The sequence below is a fragment of the Nesoenas mayeri genome (genome assembly GCF_963082525.1).
Source record: "Nesoenas mayeri genome assembly, chromosome: 4".
Lineage (NCBI taxonomy): Eukaryota > Metazoa > Chordata > Aves > Columbiformes > Columbidae > Nesoenas > Nesoenas mayeri.
Window position 1 is genome coordinate 69,490,484 of NC_137540.1, and position 21,997 is coordinate 69,512,480.

Genomic DNA, 21,997 nt, shown 5'->3' on the forward strand with positions numbered 1-21,997 from the left:
TTTTTAATGTCAGATTGAAACTTTGTGTTAAAAGTGTTCTTGTTTCAAAAAAAAAATTCATTTTTTAAGAAGGCCTGTTTTCCAAGGAAGAAATATCTACAACATCCTTCATGCAAATGAAGGGTGTGAATATGTTATCACATACTTTGAAGCATCCAGTCACTTGAATGTAGTTATCTTTAATGTTTGCTTGCAGCCATAGAAATAACATGTATTTCCACTTTTGGCACCTTAATGACTTTGTTAAGACTCTAAAACTATGGGACTTCAGTGTTCAAAAAAATAACTAATTAATCTACTCTTATGAGTCTTTTGTGCTGTCTCTATAACAGGTCTAAAACTCTTCTGCTTCAGAGAAGTAAAAGCATTAGCATCTTTCCAATAATCCCCAGAATTCAGCGAGTTCCCAGAGGAATGGAGGTCCAGGTATCACCCATGTTGCAGGAGAGGCCATCTCTCCTGGAGATGGATGGCAGTGAGGAAAGGGTGGCAGGTTATACCATCCTCTTGGGACATCCCTCCAAGCATTGCACAAATATACCTGAAGACACTGATACCAATGCAATGGCAGGCAGCTGAAACAAAGCTACAAAGCCCATTTAATCCATCAGGGGTTTTGCCAGCAGCTCCTGGTGGAGCAGGGAGCGATACCCCCCTGCCGTGCTCCATCCTGCTTTTTCAGGCAGAGCTGAATAGAGTCAGTAATGTGGCTTGTCCAAGGCCACCCAGAATGAGCAGAGGGCTTGGGATAGGATCCATGTCTCCTCAATCCCAAGCTCAAGAGTGGCTTTTTTCTTTCTTTTTTTTTTTTTTTTTGAACAAGACCTTCCTTCCTGTAGGTTGCCGAGTGCCCTGGCACTGGCCATAGCAAACAGTCCCAGCTTCAGCTCTATACAAGAACGAACTGGGCACAATTTCCAAGTGATCCAAGTGCTGTCTGCTGGGACATGGGGAGAGAGGCTTCCAATCCAAACAAAGCAGGGAAAGTGTTATGCAAAATCACTTCTCCATCCCCTTCCTTCCCACTCTTTCTCTTTGCATCGTGTTGACAGAGAATGTTTCTCCTGGCTGTGGCCTCTACATGGAGTTCTGTGGTCCCCAGGATCAGAAGTGCTGTTTGACAGAGAGGTTCAAGATTTCATGAACAGGCTTCATTTCACATGGGTATGAAACCCAGCCTTCTCTTAAATCTTTCATAAAGGAAATGTCCCCCACCCCATTCAAATAGATAGATAGATAGATATAGCAATTCCAAATGGTTTGTTTCAAGGAAATGGATGGTTTGGGGTTTGATTGGGTTTTTTTGGTTGGTTGGTTGGTTTGTTGGTTTTTGTTTGTTTGTAGGGTTTTTTGTTGTTTTGTTTTGCATTTGTTCATGTTTGTTTTCTTGTTTGTTTGTTTTCCAGATATTGAGTGTTTCTACAGGTTCTAGTGGTGGGTGAAAGGATTGGAGCACTCTCTGCAACATCCACCCATCCCAGCACTTCTCCAGCAGCCATGTGGTGGAGATGCCATGGACAGCTTGATAACAAAGCATGTGGCACAGGAAAGAGAAAATTCAAAACCAAAGTTACATCCAAAAGAAAAGGCAAAGCAAATTTAATTTCAAAATGTCAAAATAGCACATTTTGACACTGTCAGAACTTCTCCTCTCTTTTTCATGTGATTGTGCAAAACTTTTCAGTAGAGATGACACTCAGATCTCTGAGACAAAAGACCTCCATCAAAGTTTTTCCAAGTAACCCCAGAGGAGATGTTTAATTTCCTAATGAAATCAATTTTGTAACGGATTAAATGCTATTGCCTTGGCTTTTAAAATGCAGGTCTACAGAGAAGGACAAGGTAAAAGGGATTCCTCCAGGCTCACACAGCCCTGCATCCTGGTCACAGTTTTGCCATTCGTTCTGTTGTATTTAGGATGTTCCCTGGTGCAGCCAGTGAAAAACAGCAGAAACACCTTTTGCAAGAGCCTGATTGTGGCACTGGAAGGAAGCACCAAACTAAGCAGAAATATCTGGGTGCTGTACGGGATCAGCACAGCTCACCCCTCAGCTGTGTCTGCAGTCAGACATGGCCGAGCCCGGCCAGAGGTTCTGCTCTGCTCTTCCAATGCCTGTTTTTTTTTGAAATCACAGAGCATGGATGACTAGAAGTACTGGGGACTTGAGATCCACAGAAGATATTTGACTTTTTGTAAGAGGTGTGCACCTCGTCTGAAAAATCAGGCCCTCCTCCAGGTTTCGAAATTTGGCATTGAAGGAGCAGACCACTGTAAATCATTAGTCATTTCTTGAAATCTCAGCCAATTCTGCAGAAAATGAGACAACCTTCAACTGGAAGTTAAAAGAACAATCCGCGAGTGGTTTTAGCAGCTACTGTGTGTCCCTGCTCTACTAAGTTATTTAACCTGAGACTAAGTTTCTTCCCAGGCTCCTAGCCCAACATGGCATGTTTTCTCTGCTGGAGATTCAGTTCTTGTACATGATGTAGTAAATATAAAAAAGAGGGTTTACAGCCCAGTGAATAGAGAAATCTCTTTCCAGGTCAATGCAAGAAATTATAGCGCATTGGAAAGCCGTAGTTTTATCTCCTGCCAAAGGAGGGATTAAGCTACAACGATTCCCAGGCCCAGGGTCTTTTTTTTTCTCTTTTTCTCCCCTTTGCTTCTGCCTTCTTTGAGTGCAAATTGACAGAGACGAGTTTTCACTCCAAACAGCTGTCTGTTATTTGAATGGAGTCAGTTCCTAATCCCGCACATGACTGCCATCAGAGGCTGCTGTAGTGGAAATGTTTCTAGTATCAAAACAAAGCCTCTGGCACAAAGATCTGTTTGAGAGGGCTCTGCACGTAACCTCTGCTTTCAAATACTATCTTTTCTCCGAAGGCACTGCTCTGCTGGCTACCAAACTAGTCATTACCCATTTAATTAAGAAAAGATGCACTCTATTTTGCATAATTATAAAGGAGGAAAATCAATATGAGAAGCCCAAATGAAAATCAGTTGTTGGAATCCTTCTATTTATTTTTTCTTCTAATGTGTGTTTTCCCTCTCTCAATTTTCATTTGGAAACCGAAGCTTCAAGTGAAGTGGGCTGAAATAATGAATGGGATTGTTCTGAGAATTGTAATTCCCAATGATCAGTTGCTGGAAATGCTCATACCAATCATTAATACTAAAAAGTCTAGAAGTTTATGTAAAATAAACATTCTAGGTATTTCTCTAGTTACTTGCCAATCCACACTTGTTTTTCAGAATCTCAAAAGGTCATATGCTTCTGATCTATGTAATACCTAATTCTAAATATTGCCACCTTTACTTGCCTCAAATTAGAGAGAAATATCTCAGCAGGTACAACAATGCCACCCAGTTTGAGATGTCGTGGAAGAGTTGAGTTCTCTTACCACTCCCACTGACAATTTCCATCCTGAATTCTGTCAAAGGACTTTGTCTGTCTGTCTCATGTCCTATCTGTAAGACCATGACAGCAACACTTCAGTTGTTGAAACAATCGGTCTGCTCACTCCGGCAGGAGCTGCTTCTCACTATATGTTCATACAGCAGCAAGGGTGCTGCACCTCCTCTTGATCACACAGCAAGAAGATTTTTCATTAAGTTCACAGAATCACAGAATGTCAGGGATTGGAAGGGACCTCAAAAGATCATCCAGCCCAATCCCCCTGCCGGAGCAGGAACACCCAGATGAGGTTACACAAGAAGGTGTCCAGGCGAGTTTGAATGTCTCTAGAGTAGGAGACTCCACAACCCCCCTGGGCAGCCTGTTCCAGTGTCTGTCACCCTCACTGAGAAGAAGTTTCTTCTCATATTTAAGTGGAACCCTTTGTGTTCCAGTTTGAACCCATTACCCCTTGTCCTATCATTGGTTGTCACCGAGAAGAGCCTGGCTCCATCCTCCTGACACTCATCCTTTACATATTTATAAACATTAATAAGGTCACCCCTCAGTCTCCTCCAAGCTAAAGAGATTCAGCTCTCTCAGCCTTTCCTCATAAGGGAGATGCTCCACTCCCTTAATCATCTTTGTTGCCCTGCGCTGGACTCTCTCCAGCAGTTCCTTGTCCTTCTGGAACTGAGGGGCCCAGAACTGGACACAATATTCCAGATGTGGTCTCACCAGGGCAGAGCAGAGGAGAAGGAGAACTTCTCCAGACCTACTAACCACCCCCCTTCTAATACACCCCAGGATGCCATTGGCCTTCCTGGCCACAAGGGCCCAGTGCTGGCCATGGTCATCCTGCTGTCCACCAGGACCCCCAGGTCCCTTTCCCCTACACTGCTCTCTATTAGGTCATTCCTCAACTTATACTGGAACCTGGGGTTTTTCCTACCTAGACGCACATGAGATTGACCTTTCATTAGCGCTGCAGAAGACCAGCACAACATGTTTCTGAATAGATGCTAAAACCAGGACTAAACTTGTACAGTTTAAGTATCCAAATCTGAAAACTTGAGGAGAGGGGATGGAAATTATGTCTACACATCACAGAGCAAGGTTCAAGGAACTCAAAAGACTTGATAAGAGCTGCACAGAGACTCTAGATCAGGTGTAGGGACAGGCACGTGCTTGGGCTTAAAATATGGATCTATCATTTCTGCTAAAAGCACAGAAAGAGGACATGCATTGTCCACAGCCAGAACAACTTTTGTGGGCTGCAGCATCTTTACCTTCCTCAGAACATCCTACACATCAAAACACAGCAGCGTGAATCCTAACTCTCTCACTGCCAGACTTGCTTTGTTTCAGAGGGGATCAGGAAGATCTCCATAGACTCTCACTGCTCTGTTTCAGCTCTGCTCCTTGAAAGATCCAGAAGATGCAGACCAAATAAAAATAGCAGGGAATGGCTTCTGTGGAGAAAAATCCAGATTTTTCTTGGGGAGAAAAAAAAGGAGGTTATCTAGTTTTGGAGATGTTCTTTCTTTTTATGAATGGCTTCTTGTCTGAACAGCAGAATTTTAGAAATGAAAAGGATTGTGTGCCACATACTCTGGATCCTTCTGAGCATGGCCAGGCAAGGTGAAGTGAGATGCTGTACCACCTCCAGGGACAGGCATTGCTGACAGCAAAGTGCTGAGCTCTGGGAATGCCTGAATTCTCATGGAGAGCCAAAAATGAGCGGTGGGTTCCTCAGGACAACTCACATAGCTGGGTGTCATCTCTGCAGCATCAGAGGCTGAGGAGGGGACACGAAAATGCAAATTTCATTTAGTAGCTTAGTGTTGTACTGAGGTGCTGTGAGGACAGAAGGCTGGTATCATCTTCAGGGTTGGAAGGGTTTTGGGTAGGAGCAGTGTCACTGTGAGGGAGGCAAGCAACCATATTGAAGAAAAGAACATCATGAAAAAAAGAGACCACTGAGGGGAAACTGATACATGAACTGGCAAAACATGCACAGCAGGAAGGGCTGGAGCTTGATGGGCCTTGACAGTTCTAGCACAGCCCCTACAAAGGCACGTTGAGTGCTTTAGGTAATGAAAAGCTCAGTGCCAAAGCATGTCTCTCTAATTAATTACTGCATTTGGCACAGTAATTCCTCTCAAATTGACTTAACGCTCAGATCAAGAAGGCTGGAGACTTTGCAGGGTTGACTCGCCCTGCTGGTGGCTGCAATGGGGACCCTCTGAGGTGCCCAGCTGGCTCTCCCTGCCTGCTGGGGACAGACAGTGATCACAGCCAGTCCTACCACCATGGCAAAAGAGAAGGTCTGTCAAAGCGAAGAGCACAAAGAGATATCTCAGAAAGGTTGGTCAGCAGAAGTGGCCTCCAGCAAAGACAGTGGCTTGCTGATGTGGAGCACCATCAATTTAAATGTGATGTTCCCTCCTGTCCTTCATCCCCAGCTCATGAATGCACTGACCTCCTGTTTGTCATAACAGGTCCCTGATGGGGAAACACCAACAACTAGAAACAGTTTTCAACACAAACTGAAAAGCTACTGTCAGGAGCCCAACAACAGCTAATGAGGAACAATTTGGATCAGCCCCTTGGAAGGGTCCCGCAGGAGGTGGCAGCTGGATCAGAACCACAGACATCTCCTGTGAGCTGTGGTTTTTGTCTGCCATAGAGATGGAAGGTCAGCAGTGTGGGGACAGATTTGGGTGATGGGGTCCAGAGTATGTCCTTGAGCCAAGCCAGCAATTGCACCAACCCACCAATCTGTGGTGCGAGGTCAAGGGGAAAGACCCTCAGTGTTGGTGGGATGTAGAAGTCAAAGGTGTATGGGGAGAGTTGTCTTCTTCACAGCCTATGTTGTGATTTTGTGCAAAGGCAGAGAGGCAATAAAACCAGAAATGTTTGTTTGCTTCTTAGTTCATGTAGGTGAATTGAAATTCCCCTTTTCATCTCTGAAATAACCAATCATCTCGGAGACAGGATCCATCCTGTTTTCAAAACTCCCTGGGTGACTTCAGTCCAACACCACTAAGACCTTTGTTTGGGAGTAGGGGAATTTTACTTAGGTTTCTGTCCTGTGTGACCTGAGATGGGCCCTGAGCGTGGGCCAAGGCAGATTGAGAAGTTCTCACCACCTCCTGCACCTTGGACATTTGCCTCCGCTCCTGTCCCGACACTCACTGCTCCACCACATGGTAGGACCACTGTTTGTCCATGAACCAGAGCACCAGGGGTAAAACACCAAGCTGTAGCTTTTTTCTGAAAGGGTGTTTTTAACCCCGTTTCAAGGACAGCATCTGCCCACCGCTATCTGTCCTAACACATCAGGAGCAAGGGCTAATAGTATCACATGGGTGGGAATGGGTAGGATTGCTGGGAAATAGAGACATTTCAAGCCAGGCTCTCCACCAGAACTAACATCTTATGAAATTGTCCTCTTTGTTTAGCTTAGGGGACTTTCCATCTCCCTGTGTAAAGTGCAAATAAAATCCTTCTGCTTTTTGACACATTTTGCCTGGAGGGAAGTTTTGATGTCTATCAGTGGAGTTTGTTCGAACACCTCAGGTAGGTGACACCATCTGAAACAGGTTATTTACATCTGCATTTTCTCACAGTTTGGAACAAGGTAATAGTAATGGGAGAGAATTCTCAGATGGCAACAGAAACTTCAGAATCTTAGCATTATTATCTCTAATAAATGCTTTTTCAACCAACAGAAAGTTTTTCTTTCCAAGTAAGTAGAAATGTTCACTATGACAGTTTATTTTGGGCATAAATTTGGAAGGTTTTAATTTTTAACATTTTTCAGAATTTTGGGGGAACATATTTTCAAAAACAGCTAAAAAGTTTGAAGAAATTTACATGAAAAAGTACTTTTAGACCTTTCCCCTACTCCTCCTTTAGACAAGATCTACCTTAATCCACAGTGTCTCCAGGTCAGAAGTTGAATGTCTTTTTGTGTCACTTAGAAGAACAGAAAATGGACGAAGCCTCTTTGCAGAGTGGGTAGTCAGAGAAAAACTGTTCTATAGTGTTTGAAATCTAAATTTCACCATCATAAGACAGTGAAGAAGCACTCCCTGTTTATCCAAGTGGTCAACTGAAAGATGGGTTTATTTTTTTATTTATTTCCCAAGCAGCTTTGCTCACTTGTAAACCTTTACAGATCTTGTTCAAAGTGGCTGTAATTGATATGCAGGTCAGTTTGTGGAATGTCCCCCAGCCTTGATCTACAGTGCCATTATTTTGGGGGTTTTTGCCTTTTCTGGGCCTCAGCAGTAATAGATACATGAAGATGGAGGGGATAACATAAAATGCTTTAAACAAATGCTTTCGTTAATGCATATCCCACAAGCCACGAATGCTCCAGGGGATGTTTGCCAAGGGTTGCATAAATGTCTTTTCTGAGAAACAGCCCCTCTTCCTCATCATCCTGGCCCCTCACAATCCAAAAGAGGGTGAGGGTGGTCTAGGATGCACCGTGCTCCTGAGGGCACCAGGAGGGAGGAAGATGAAGAACTGGAGGTTGCTGGCTGGGTCCTGGGGGTGGTCATGCATGATCAAGGAGAGGTAGGAGGATCTGACTCTTCTCTGGGCAATGCAGTCATTGCACACACTCAGGGAGGCACGTGTGGGGCTGTTGGCAGGGGTGTGCAGGAAAGCAGGTTTCTGCAGCAGGATCCTGCAGATAAGACATCCCGGCTCTGCTTTCCCCCATGACTATCAATCCACTTCTCGGCCGGGAGCCTCTCCCTTGCTTTCCCTGCTTCAAAATAAAAGGTCTGTTCAGGGAATGCCAAAGTGCAACTGGATAAAAATGTATAAAAAGCCATCATCTTTCCCTCTGCTCCTTTTAGGGTGTCCGAAAGGGCATGCTCAGCATGCAAAAAAAAACCTGCTGACTTCACACTCTGCTGGAGAAGGCAATTTGAAACCAACAAAAATAATTGTCACTGTGTTTAGCCAGAGTCAATAAGAACACTAAGGGCCTGGCAGTGTTAAACCCAGGAGAAAATAAATTGCCAGTTCATGAGCACTCCCTACAATGTATCCTGAAAAGAAGTTTTCTTTCCGTTCTCCCCAGAAAAAAAAATGATGGGGAGGAAGAGAGAGAGAGTTGAGAGGGAGGAGATCCTGGCAACATATATTTAATGTCTAATGATATTGTTTTAGTGTTGAGCAATAAACTGTGGGGTCTTGAATGATGGCATGGGGAAGAATAAATAAAAGCACTGCTCACACTGATTGGCCACTGGATCACATAGTAAATCTGAAGTGTCGTATCTGTAGGGAGAGGCAAAAAAGTTGCAAAAGCAATGCAGTGATACAGTCTATCTTTTCCAAAATGCCTTTGGTTTGGATGCCCAGCCTGAGACACAGTCAAGAAGCCTGATTTCAGAAAAGGGAAGAGCCCAGCACAGTCTCCAAATTGCTAGCATGTTTAAGCTCGGAAAAACGAAGATGCCTGGTGCTCCACCTATAGAATATCAGCCTTGGGGGGCTGTGTCTCCATAATCATGCCTGGTTTTATTCCTTAGTTCTGCCAATCTGCCTAATAGCATTTGACCCCCTTTTACAAATCTTGCCTCACCTAAAGCCACCAGCTGCTTTTGAAAGCCAAAGCCAAAACCAGAGCTCTAATAGTTTCCAGAGATCATGAGAGCATGAGGGAAAGCCATGTCCAAGTGATCTTTTATTGAATGTTTTAACAAAATTAAACATAATATGGTAGAATGTAGAGACAAAAAAGTCAGACAGAAAACAAACAGTGTTACTTGTGTTTCCTTTTCTGTGTTATTTACTCTTACCCTGGTAACCTCCTTCTATTTTAGCCTTGTTTGTCTTAGCAGTGTTAAGTGTACAACATGAGGGACTTCATTTTCAATCCAAAGCAATGTCCTGGATGTTGTTAGACATCCATACAGATCTTAGACACGTGTGGTATTCATGGGCCCACCTCTGAATGTCCTGCTCTGCATGCAAGGCATCTCCTCTATGAATAAGGACACACCTCCCCAGTGATATTGACCTGTGTCATATTTTAATTGCCTTAAGCAAAAAATATTCATTCAGTGAGTCCAGAATGATCTGGTTGACATGAAGACAGCAACTAAACTAGAGAGCTGAGAAGCCCTGGAGGAAAATTGCCAGGACACAAAAGCAGGGATGAGTTTGAAATGAGGCAGCCAGTGACCACCTTTTCTTTGGAAACACCTCTATGGATGGCAAGTGCTGGAAAGGGAGATGAGTTTATGTCTCACTTTGGCCCATCTGCCATGAAGACCTTGGTACCCCCAAGAAGGGAGGAACATCACCATGAAATAAACAGGGGTAGAAATAACATCTTGTCTCTCTGAAGGCAAAGGGCTTACATTGCTTGGACAAAGGTGGCCATCATTTGCACCATTGGAGATGGATCTGTTCAGTCTTCTGAAGAAGATTGAACCAAAAAGCAGGTTGTTTTTCTCTTGTTCACTTCTGTCATTCCTTGTCTACCAACCCGGGTGGGTTTCACAAAGGCAAAATGAGTTTTCATAGAGAAAGGCAAAAGGCCGAGCACACAGCTGCCCGGCTCTGGAAAATACTCACTGCTGCATGCAAAGCCTCGTACCACATTTTTAATTAGATGTGACAGCTTAGGGTTCAAGCATGTGAGGAATTCCAGGCTAGATGAAAAGGGACTGGGCAGAGATCAATAGGGATAAAGAGGCAGCGATAAGGAGAAGGACCTGCTTAATCTTGTTTTTATCTCTGTTTATTTATCCTCTGTCAGTGGTGCTCTCCTGATCAAACACACAGGCATGTAGAATCCAGTGAACTTACTCCTTACAACATGACAATAACAACAGAGAGGGTGCTCACATTCCCGTCTGCCCCATCCCTTGGCAAACAGGGTCTTCTGCTGGCTGACATGCAGCAATCACTGTTTGCTCTCCAGTGTTCATCAGCTAGTCAAGGCACTTGTCTTCTTTCCCTTCCCTTGCAGCTGATGGTTATTGTAGCTCCTCTCCCACACCTTCACACCTGACAATGTGTGTAGCAGCCAGGCTGGAGATAGGCAAGGTGAGTCCTTCAGGTGTCAGAGAATGGAGGTGCTTGGCCCTCACCTCCCACCATCTCAAGGAGCCTAACTCTTCTCAAGCTGTTTTTACTCCATGTCTAATTTTTTTTTTTTTTTTTTTTTTTTAAGGTGTAGAAATCACTGTTTGCATTTCCCTTCAACAAAAAGGACTCTGCAGATGAGAGGATGAGGGTTCAGGGAGTTTCGTGGAGCTCAATGGGGCGCACTGTATGCAAGTCAAGACAGGGATGGGTGCTCATTCATTAGACCTCGTTGTCAGGTTTAAGTGGGGATTTCATCTTTAATTTACACCCTTTCTGATGACTTTGCTATATGTCGACTCCAGATTTGGAACCAAAATATATTTCTCTACTCCTTGGGGTTTCACCAACCTGTTTATACAAAGCAGGGGTGCCGGGCAGCCTCTTCAGTGGAGAGACTTTTAGGAAAATGTGGCTGGGATTTTCATGAGAAGAGAGGCCAAATATTCCCATTTGTATCAGGGCCCTTTGCACTGCCTGAATACACAATCAAACTAAGTCCCGGGGCAGTTGCTTGATTTAGAGCACCTGAGAGTATAGCTGGATTTTTTGAGAGCACACATGCTGGGAGTCCAGAGGAGAAACTGGTCTCTAAAACACAGAATATATGGCAGCCCATACTTACCCATATATTGTCGGAGTTATTTTCAACCCCTCAGGCTTGTTGATTAACCTAATTCAAGCAAGGCTATTTTAACATATCATTGCATCCATTTCCAGGATGATTTGTCTGCCAGAAGCATAACATACCTTTTCTCCCATACAAGGCTTTTCTACTGAAGACAGCATGAAGTAAAATATTTCCAGCACTGTCCTAATTACCGATAATCCCTACCTGCAAATTAGTAATTTCTGTAAGGTGTCAGAAAACGCTAATCATCGTAACTGCTAGCACATCAGAGGTTTAACTTCCAGTCTAGGTCAATGTAGTGGGAAGATGTTGATGGCATATTTAAGCACTTCCATTGGCAGTGGCATTTCTGAAGAGTTAATACAGCACTTTCATAAACCTGGATTTATTTATTTCTAAACTGAAATATTTCATTGAAATACCCAAACTAAACTTAGTTTAGACTGTTTCTGTAGTCTGCAGAGGATGCCCAGAGAGTGTGCTGGTTTGTCTTGCATCTTTTGGTGGTGCCTCATTCCTTCTGCTGTCTAAGGAGGAGATCTTGAGTGATCATGTCCTTTGCTTAAATAACTACACTTGTAACAGATGAATCAAGCCAAAGTCATTTTGATAAATGATTTGTTAACCTCCTCAGCCCCTTCGAGATAAGTGAATGCTTCACAGCTGTTCTCTAGCAAGAAAGAAATGCTGTTTGCTTTACACATCTGACAGAGGAACATCTCTGAGATGGAGTAACCAACATGTTGTTGTTTATCTGTCAAAAATAGGTTAGGAAAATCTCCTGTCAGGATCACTGGCCAACAAACAGTGGTGTGTTTAAACAACACTGAGCTCCAAAGGCTGCTTTCATAGATGAGGCCTGTAGTTGACCCATCTGTTACCACTGTTTTGCCATCCAAGGATTGTCCATGTGTCTGCACTATTAGCACAGCTACTGTGTTAACAAAACTCCACTGCTGATGCTCATCCTGAAGCTGAAGGCCATGGGAATGCTGAGATCTCCCCATGTGTCTCCTCACCCAGGTCCTGCAACACGAAGTCGTACCTCCTCTAGCTACAACCCTTCCAGACATGCCCACTAAGCATCATGTACCATGCAGTGGTGACATTGAGCAGGGTCTGTGGGAGGAATGGGGACAGCGGTTGGCTGTAGCCTGGCTCGTTAGTCAGTTGCAGGCAGATTGCAAATCCTCACCCTCTTTGTTGGCATGGAAATAAACTGCTACAGTGGTCTCCTGAGGTTAGCTCAGTAAGGACCTTCATAAGAAGAATATATGGAGAAAAGAGATGCCCATGACTTATACATCTCAAGAAGGAGATTAAAGCTTCATTTCATTAAAAATCCCCAAACTATCATGCGTTTCACCTACGTGTTCAGTTTCTCGTCAACAAGGTTTGACTCTTTTTTTATTATGTGTTCACACCAGGAAGAAACTCCATGTGTCCCCTTCTAATCCTTCGCTAAACCTCACCCTTACCATGACCCTTGTCATGACCCATTCAGCTATCAGCTGTTGACCACTCCTTATCATATCAGTTATAGTTATCTTAATATCACCCCACTCCCCCATGTCTAATCAGCTCTCTCCATCTCCTGTAGGTAGGCACATGAATCAGATTTCTTAGATGCCTGCTAACTATTTTTACTCTAGCCAGAGACCGCAGAATGGGCCCCTGTGAGCATTTTCTCCTCTCTGGTTCCTCATCCCTGTCTGATACCTATGAATGTGCCAAGCAAGAGAAGCATGTACTTTTTCTCACCCACATACAATGGCACTCCTTGTCCCAGACGCTCCATGGCCATTTATGTTTTCTGATCTGGCATCTTTTCTGATCTCTTGGCCAGTTTGGAGCAGGCAACAACCTTTCATTACAAGCAAGTGGTGGTACAACATGTTCAGCACAGAGTAGAGCAAGAGTGTACATGAACATCTCTCCTGTTGAGCCGGAGCCAAACTGGGACTTAAGGAGGTCTTTTAAGAAGTGTGTTTGTATTACTGATGACCTTTTAGAAGGAATGACAAACCAAATTTGGCCTGCCTTGCAATGCACAAGCTTGATGAGTGTGCAGCTGGGGTGATTGCTTTGCTTTGAGTGGCAGGAGTGCACCCGCCAGCAGGAGGAGCCTGACAGTCTACAGTTGCACGTGGTTTTTGGATAACTCAGTTCTTTGTTTTCCTGAAAGATCATGCTTTTTCCACTGCTTGTTTGTGTAAATGGAGTAAGGGTTTTGTTTGTTTGTTTGTTTGCTTAAGGACTGCTCTACTCACCTGATGCCCTCAATGAACCCAAAGTTTTATCACAGGGTTTCTGAAACTCAGACCTACTGGTCCCCCATCAAGACTGAATTCACCTGCAGCAATCAAAATGCCTCCAAGCACAGCCATGATTTCCATAGTAGGAAGTCTTTGTTCACACTTATGTGGATGGTCCACAGATGGTTCTCTATGGAAAGGGTGAGGAGCTTGTGTGTAAACCTGATATCTTCATTTTGACACCCACCAGAATAAGCATCCTAAAGCAAGGGTACTTATATTAATATATTGAAGTTTTTCTGAGATAAAGCAGAGCTGAAAACAAGAACTTTCATCCCTAGGCTTATGTGGGTGCTCTGAAGATTGATGCAGTTGCAAAGCACCTCAAACTAAACTGGTTTGGGGTTTAGAAGACCTGGTTCTTTACTTGTCACTGCCTTCTCACCATGTACATCTAGGACAGTTCCTCCAAGACAGGTCCCTCCAAGTCCTGGTCCTAGATTTGGCAGTATACTCTCTGATGCTTCTTGGACAGGGATAGTGACCTTACGGCAGAAAACTCATACGGAGGAAAATTACCGTAATTTTAAAATGTGACATACCCTAGTGAGCGTGGTTCACTTGCTGTCATATGGAATTTTTTAAAGATGCACCAGAGGTGTCCATGAACCATAAATCAAGCCAAGGATGAATAAGTAGCTCATTAGGCATAGGTATTTCTAATGCAGACATCTAAGGGAAAGTGAGTTAATTCCCACCTCCTGAGCCCATGACCGTTACTGTCATGAAATCTCTGATAATATTCAAATTTTTAATTCTCAAGGTAGGGATTGCAGATGTGTTCTGTATCTATTTAACATCAGCACCTGACAGGGATCAGACGTCTGTGGGAAGATACTAGACACAAATTACAGAGCATAAAGAATAAATGAAATTATTGCTTCAGCTGGTTCATTTTCAGTTTTTTTTAGTTGCTTACTTTGTTTTGAAATAGATGTCTGATAAACAGAGTACCTTTGCCTTCTCCTGTCTCTGAAACCAATGACAATATTTGAAAATGCTGAAATTGAGGCACCAGGTGACCCAGATGTGTAATTTGGGCAGTGAAAGCAGTGATGCCTCTGCAGGCAGGATGATCTTGAAAAAGTGAACTGATACAGAATGAGTTTAAGAACTTTACAGTTGAGATGAGGAAGAATCTTCACATTAGTAAATAAATCTCAAACTCCTGATAATCCAGATGGTCCCTTTGCTCTTTTACTGATATGTGATCATTAGCAGAGATGTGTAGCCCATCATTAAATCAACCTAAATACTTTGTTATAATAGTCTTCATTACAGAACATTGATAGATTAACTGTGCTCCATTTCAGTTTATAAGCAAAGCTCTTTGCTCTCCCTGGCAGTGTGATTAATGTGAGGTCTACATACTTAACATTAGAGACCAGTATTTATGGTCTTAAAAACATCAAGAAAAAAGCAAAATGTCTGCTGTGACAGCATATATAGTACAAGTGTCAAATCTTATCAAGGATCCTCTCATCCATTATAGCTTCAAGAGGTGCTATCATTTACCAGGCTGACCTGGCAGACCTCAAAGCCTCATTGTAACATTCTTTGTATGGTAATCCAGTTAAGAGTAAAATGCAGGCTAAGTGAGACATAGCTTAACACTTTCATACACTCAATAAAACCATTACTGGGAAAGAAATCATCACCGATCATTCTTCTCCAAGGGGGAAGGATGAAGTTAAACTTCTCCTCAGCCAAATTAAGTTATTTTCTCCCTCTCTTGCTCTATGAATTGTGAGCAGTGGTGCTGCTACTGATGGGTTCGTAGTGCAAATTTGAGGGGGAACCATGGGGTAAGGTTGAGGCATGGTCCAGGTCAAGCCGTCACACTAAACTTTGCAATTATTTGAGTTGGTTTTGGTGATTCTGTTCTTCAATCAAGGTGGCTGAAAATTAGCAAAGACTTGCAAAGCAGTTATAATTGATTTGTCTGCAATGCAGCTTGGAAGCTTCAGGGACCACAATCCCTGTCTATGTTGAACTACTTTCTCTTGTGGGCCTCAGAATCCCAAATCCTGAGTCAAGGAAACAGATCTAATAATCTCCCATTTGGACATTCTGTTGCAAAGTCAAACTTCTCAAAAAGATCTGGATTGCTCTCCGCCTCCTGCTTATCAGGGACGTGCCTGTAATAGGCACCGTCTGCTGAAGGAGCTGCACTGCTCAGTGGTTGCCATCACACCATGTTTCATAAATGAGCTCAGAGACAGCTTGACTGGGCTGGTTTATGAATATGCTCCTATAATAGGACAGGTGTTACTGAATGACTAATACTGACCCTATTCAAGATATCAGTTAAGCACTCAAAAGCACTTAAACATGCACATAATCACAGATACGCCTCAGGATCATTGACTTCAAGGAGACACCAACACGCGTTAGAGTCAAGCACATGCTTAAGTACTTTGATGAATCAGGGCCATTATTTGATTAAACTACTTGTGGTATTTGTGAAAATACTGAGAGATTGTGAAAGTTTCATTGACATAAGGCTGAGTAATTATTTGTCCAGAAATGTGAAGGACTATCATACAGCTTTCTCTCTTTGTCTGAACTGGTTCAAAAGACATGTCTCGTGTGCTGAAGGTGAGTAACTGCAAAGATATCCAGTGTGCTTTGGTTTTGGTGTACATTTCAGTGGGTTTAAGGTACACAATGACAAGGAGATCCAGGGATTGTCATTTCTGGACATGTTTTGCCATGTCTAAACCCAAAGAAACTATGAGCAGGATCAGATTTGTGAACTCATAAAATACAAACAACAAATAGGATTAAGTTTGGAAGGAAACCATACTGCATTTAAAGATTGAACCACATTTATCCACAGGCCTGAGCACGAAATGAGCAGGCTGTTTCTCAAAGGGGAGACTTTAACTGGCATCATAATATACTACCCAACTTCCATCCAGCAGCAGATCCCATGCAAGAGCCTGCAGGCAGCGTCATTTCACATCACACCCATCACTTGAGGGTTAAAATGCTACCCACCACTTGATTGGAAAAGGGTTTGGATGATTTCTGGTTTGGAAAAGTTTCTTTTTCATTATAAAGAGCTCTCATATTCAGCTAGTTAAAGGCAGTTAAATCACTGCCTCTAAATGCCTGGAGTCAGTGGCAGCTTTCCTGAGCTGTGGCGAGATGGGAACTTGCAAATGTCTCCATTTGATGTCAGGGGGAGGGTTCACAGTTACTCAGAGATTTATTGGGGGAGAGGGCAGGCTTGTGCCAGACTTGAAAGAGAACATGCTTCTGCGAGATAAATTCATTTTCATGTTTATTTATCTAGAGTAGAAAAACGGTCTTGCCTAGTAGAGCATATGCTGGGTGTAATGAAAGACAAACGTCAGCTTTTGAAGGAAAACACCCATTCATCAAAGGACATGGAAGAACAAACAACTTGTTCATTAAAACACAATTGAAAGGTGGCTTCTCCTCTCCACTCCACCTGCTTTCCCAAGTTGGGGGTTGCATGGGAAACCGCTGCTCTCCTCACTTTCTTCTTACTGTCTGTCTTGGGGCAGATGCAAGGCTTTTCTCATTTCAGAGAGGGGCAAAAAAAGTCGCCCCAAAACCAAGGTCCAGAGTACTTCACCAGCTTTTTCTTCACTGTTTTGGAGAAGGCTACATCTGCCTTCAGTGACAGACCCTGGATGAAGGATAGATTCCATACCTGGGCTAGATTTTGGAAGGGACTCTGTGATCTCAGTGTGAGTCCTTTTGGTAGGCACTGGAAGCTGGTAATGTGATACATCCCAAATATCCCTCTGGAGAGGAGGAAGTAATCAAAATCTTCTAAATTTTCCCAGGATGGGAAAGTAATTTCCTCCCCCAGCTGTAAGAATGGAGCAGATTGAAAGGTCTCAGGGAAAGTAATTATTGCCCTTTGATGAGTCTATCAGGAAGCTGAGATGGGCTCACTGGTGTGAATAAACATTTTAGTCTTTTACCTAATTGTCTGTTGAAATCTAACAAAAAAAAATTGACACTTTAGTGTGTTTAGTGTCTATATCCTATGTTGATTTGTTTTATGAAGTATCATGCAGATATATGGACATAAGTAAATAAGAAAATAAGAACAAAAAGTAAGTATCCCAGACAAATCCACCATGGGCGGGTCTCTGACTGGTTTATATAGTTTCCCACTGCTCTGTTCATTCTCTGTGATTTTTCTGGCCAGTCCTTAGTGAGACTTTTGATTATGTTTGTCATAATATCAATCAACTGCATCTCTGGAAGCCATAATTAATTAATTTCAGTAAAACAATGAAATATGACACAGAAGTACAAGTGTTGCTATGACTGTCCCTCAGACCATCTTTTATTACAGCATCACACATGAAAGCTCGAGATTAGAAAAATGACTGAATCACTGGTTGATTTTTGCACACTTTTAATATGAAGTCACAGTTCAGTTCAGTCCTTTAAAAAGGGTTCAGCTGAGTCCAAAAGTTCATGTTTACAGTTTCCAGTTGTCAGCAATGACTTGCTGCTTAGAAAAAAAAAAGGAAGACTTTGAGGCTCCTCTTTAAGTGTAGATTAGATATAAAAAGAAATGAGTGGAAGAGAGAAATTCTGCTTTATGCTTGAAATCTGTAGACTGGACCTGAGAAGGAATAATACAGATTCAATCTGGGAACACCTTGTAAAACCAAAGCCTAGAAAAATGTGGGTAGGTAAAATTACTCACCATCCTGATTGCAAAACTTCAGTGTTGACATTTCTTTGGATGTAACTGGAAACTTGTTAACGATGATCCACTTTAACTGGGGATTTTCTTAACCTATAAAGTTCAAGTAGCTGTTTCTTCTCCCCAGACCACTGATCTGGCTTTGCTGACTCTGATACTAAATAGACGCCTTGTGCAAGTGACCTTATTGACAACGCTTGGTATATAGGCTTTTATTTTCAAAATGTTAGCAAGCAGACACCAAGGTTTAACTTGTGACCTATTAATATATCTAGTTGGGACACAGCAAGGCCACAGGCATCTCAAATTGTACACTCGTTTCACTCGTTTGTTTGAATAGCATACTACTCTGCCCACACATAACCGAAGCCTGGGAGTTTTGCAGCCAGAAGGGAGGGGTGGTGTAAGCCAAACTGCCTGGGGAAGAGCCGGGACATGAAGATCAGATCTTCTTTCTTTCTTTTTTTTTTATCTTTTTTTTTTTTTTCATTTTTTTTTTCATTTTCTGGTTCTGAATCCAGGGAAAAGTAACCCAGATGAACTCTCCAGCTCTACTGGCTCATCTGTACTGGCCATTGGGTATGGAATCACAAGCTCATCCCTTTACACCTGTATAGAAAAGAGTAGCAGCACCTTCCACACTTCTCCTTGCGCCTTTCTTCAGCCCATCTGCTGGTTGTTGCTAAAGAGAGGAGAGAAATAACAACTATTACTTAGTTGGTAGTGTGTTTATGCATGAAAAAGCTACTCCACTCACCTATTCCTTCCATGTCCCATAGCAATTATACAGAGGATCTATACTGGGGGCTATACCAGTCTACTTTCATGCTGCTCACAAGTACAGTGCCTGGGATATCTGAGGTCTCATAATGCCAGTTCAGATAGTGACAGAGTGAACACGAGACATCTCACCCAGTTTTAATCATCAGAATCTTGATATTATGTCTAACAGAGTCCCTATAATCAATGGAAAGACACTTTCCAATAAGTAGTAATTTCTACTTGTGTCAGCGTGGGATGATGGTGCTCATGTCTCTCTACTGAATAGAAAATACCAGAGACCAATACCTTTCCAAGACTAGGAGGGGAGTTTGTTTTGCTTTTCATTGGCAAGCACACTAGACTGAGCCATGCTGCTAGGAAATGTCCTCTCTCATAGCAATTTCTACCAGCCCACTGCCAAGATAACCACCAAGCCCCATTCGCAGAGCAGTTCATGTGAAAGCTCTGCTGATCACCTCCAAGAAAATTAGCCAAGGTAGCTGATCCAGCCTTTTCAATTACTGGGCTCAGCTAACATAGCTGATCTTGTTGAAGTGACATGGGTCATGCATGCTCCAGTTTGCTGGAAGAAGCCAGGGCATGGCAATGGTGCAGAAACAGAGAGATGATCAGCTGGGGATGGGAATCACTTCCAGAGGCACAGCTGCAAACAGAAAGGTGTGTAATGGGTAACAAGATTCTCCAGTATAAGCTGGAGAATGACCTATTAGAGAGCAGTGCAGGGGAAAGGGACCTGGGGGTCCTGGTGGACAGCAGGATGACCATGAACCAGCACTGTGCCCTTGTGGCCAAGAAGGCCAATGGTACCTGGGGTGTATTAGAAGGGGAGTGGTTAGTAGATCCAGAGAGGTTCTCCTGCCGCTCTACTCTGCCCTGGTGAGACCACACCTGGAATATTGTGTCCAGTTCTGGGCCCCTCAGTTCCAGGAGGACAGGGAACTGCTGGAGAGAGTCCAGCGCAGGGTAACGAAGATGATTAAGGGAGTGGAGCATCTCCCTTATGAGGAAAGGCTGAGGGAGCTGGGGCTCTTTAGCTTGGAGAAGAGGAGACTGAGGGGCAACCTCATTAATGTTTATAAATATGTAAAGGGTGAGTGTCAGGAGGATGGAGCCAGGCTCTTCTCGGTGACAACCAATGATAGGACAAGGGGCAATGGGTTCAAAATGGTATACAAGAGGTTCCACTTCAATGTGAGAAGAAACTTCTTCTCAGTGAGGGTAACAGAGCATTGGAACAGGCTGCCCAAGGGGGTTGTGGAGCCTCCTTCTCTGCAGACATTCGAACCCACCTGGACACCTTCCTGTGTAACCTCATCTGGGTGTTCCTGCTCCAGCAGGAGGATTGGACTGGACGATCTTTTGCGGTCACTTCCAATCCCTGACATTCTGTGATTCTGTGAATACAGGCTAAAAGACTTCCAAGCTTTTCTTCAGTTGATCAGAACCTAAAAGCTATTGTAAGATTTGAGGGCTAAATCTTGTCTGCCTTAGTAACTCTGTTCCGTTTTTCTTGTGCCAAGCAAAATGAAAACGACAATCCTAGAGATAACCATGCTGTCACATTATTAAGACTTAGAGATTCAGGCATATAGACACATATCTAGTTTTTAAAGCAAGCCAGGAAGTTCCACTCCTTGGAAAAAAGATTAGGGATATGTCAGACAGAGCAGACACAGTCATGGAGACAGCCACTTAAAGGCACATAAATGAATGAGAATGGTCCCAGGTAGCGGATAACACACTAAAAAAATCATTAATTTCAAAGGAAGGGATATCAGAGGTCACTGTGTTTCTGCTAGTTATCAAGAGTCTTGCACATGGAGGCACACAGTGCTGAGAGAGCTGAATGGTCCTTGCACTGCAGTGGATTTGGATCCAGGTCTAGAGTGAACCCAGGCGCCTGCTTAATTCCTTGAGCGTGAAGCTGCATATGCTGAATTCTCCAGCAGCAGTATCAGTACAAGAAGTGCCTTTCTACTCCTGTCCACAGCAACCCATCCCCTTTCTCTCCTCTTTCTGCAAGTTATCATCACCTCTGCCATGCCCATGGTTTTTTGTTTAGCTGTTTGGTTCGTGTTTTTTTGTTCTGGGGATATCCTACAACCTATGTGGCACTGCTAAAGCACTTCAGAGAATCATATCAAAATCCCCTGAGCATGAATGTAAATTCTAGGAACAAAAAAAAGAGCAAAAAGTGCTATGAAAAGTGTCTGCCCTTGAGAATAGATAAACTCCAACCTCAGTGGGTGTGTGGGGAGGGTAAGGAATGGCTGAAGATCACATGCAATCAATGGGTAGTTTGGAGCAGTTTTCTATCAGTTTGACACGGCTTTCCCTGTCTTTCTGAATCTGCAGGCCCAAATATGTCAATACTTCAGTATTTTCTCTGTTGTTCAAAATAAGTAATTTAAAGGAAACAAACAAGAAAAAACCCTGATAGTGGTGAGGAACCTTGTAAAGAGCTTTAATAAATGCAACCGCACACTTATACTGACTGTACGTGTCTGTTTTCTGTTTCTTTCTGAGGTTTTAGTTCTTGCTCTCACAAGGCAGAATTGTGTGGTAAAGGGCTGTCAAATTGTATGTTTCCACATGGAACTGAAGAATGGTATCTGTAACAGCTAAGGGCAACTGACATCTTTTTGTATTATGGTTATTCATATTATCAGTATTATTGTACCAGAACACACACACACACACACACATATATATATATATATATATATATACACACCATATCAGGATTTGGGCCATAGGAACTCTTTCAATAAAGCCACTAATTTTGGCACAGGTCTGTCTATTCCAAATTTCTTCAGTTGCTCTCATAAAATAAAATGTAAAATACTTTCTTCATTGCTTTTGAAAAGATGTGACTCTGGCAAACTACCACACATTTCACATGACACAGGATTTCTCTCTTATCATCTGTGGAGCACTTTGAGGTTGCACAGACAGAAAGATCCATTACTATTTTGATGTAAAACCATGTTATCACATTTGAGTTTCTTCCTCCAGTTGGAAAAAAAAGAGTGCCACAGCCAGCATGAAAATACAA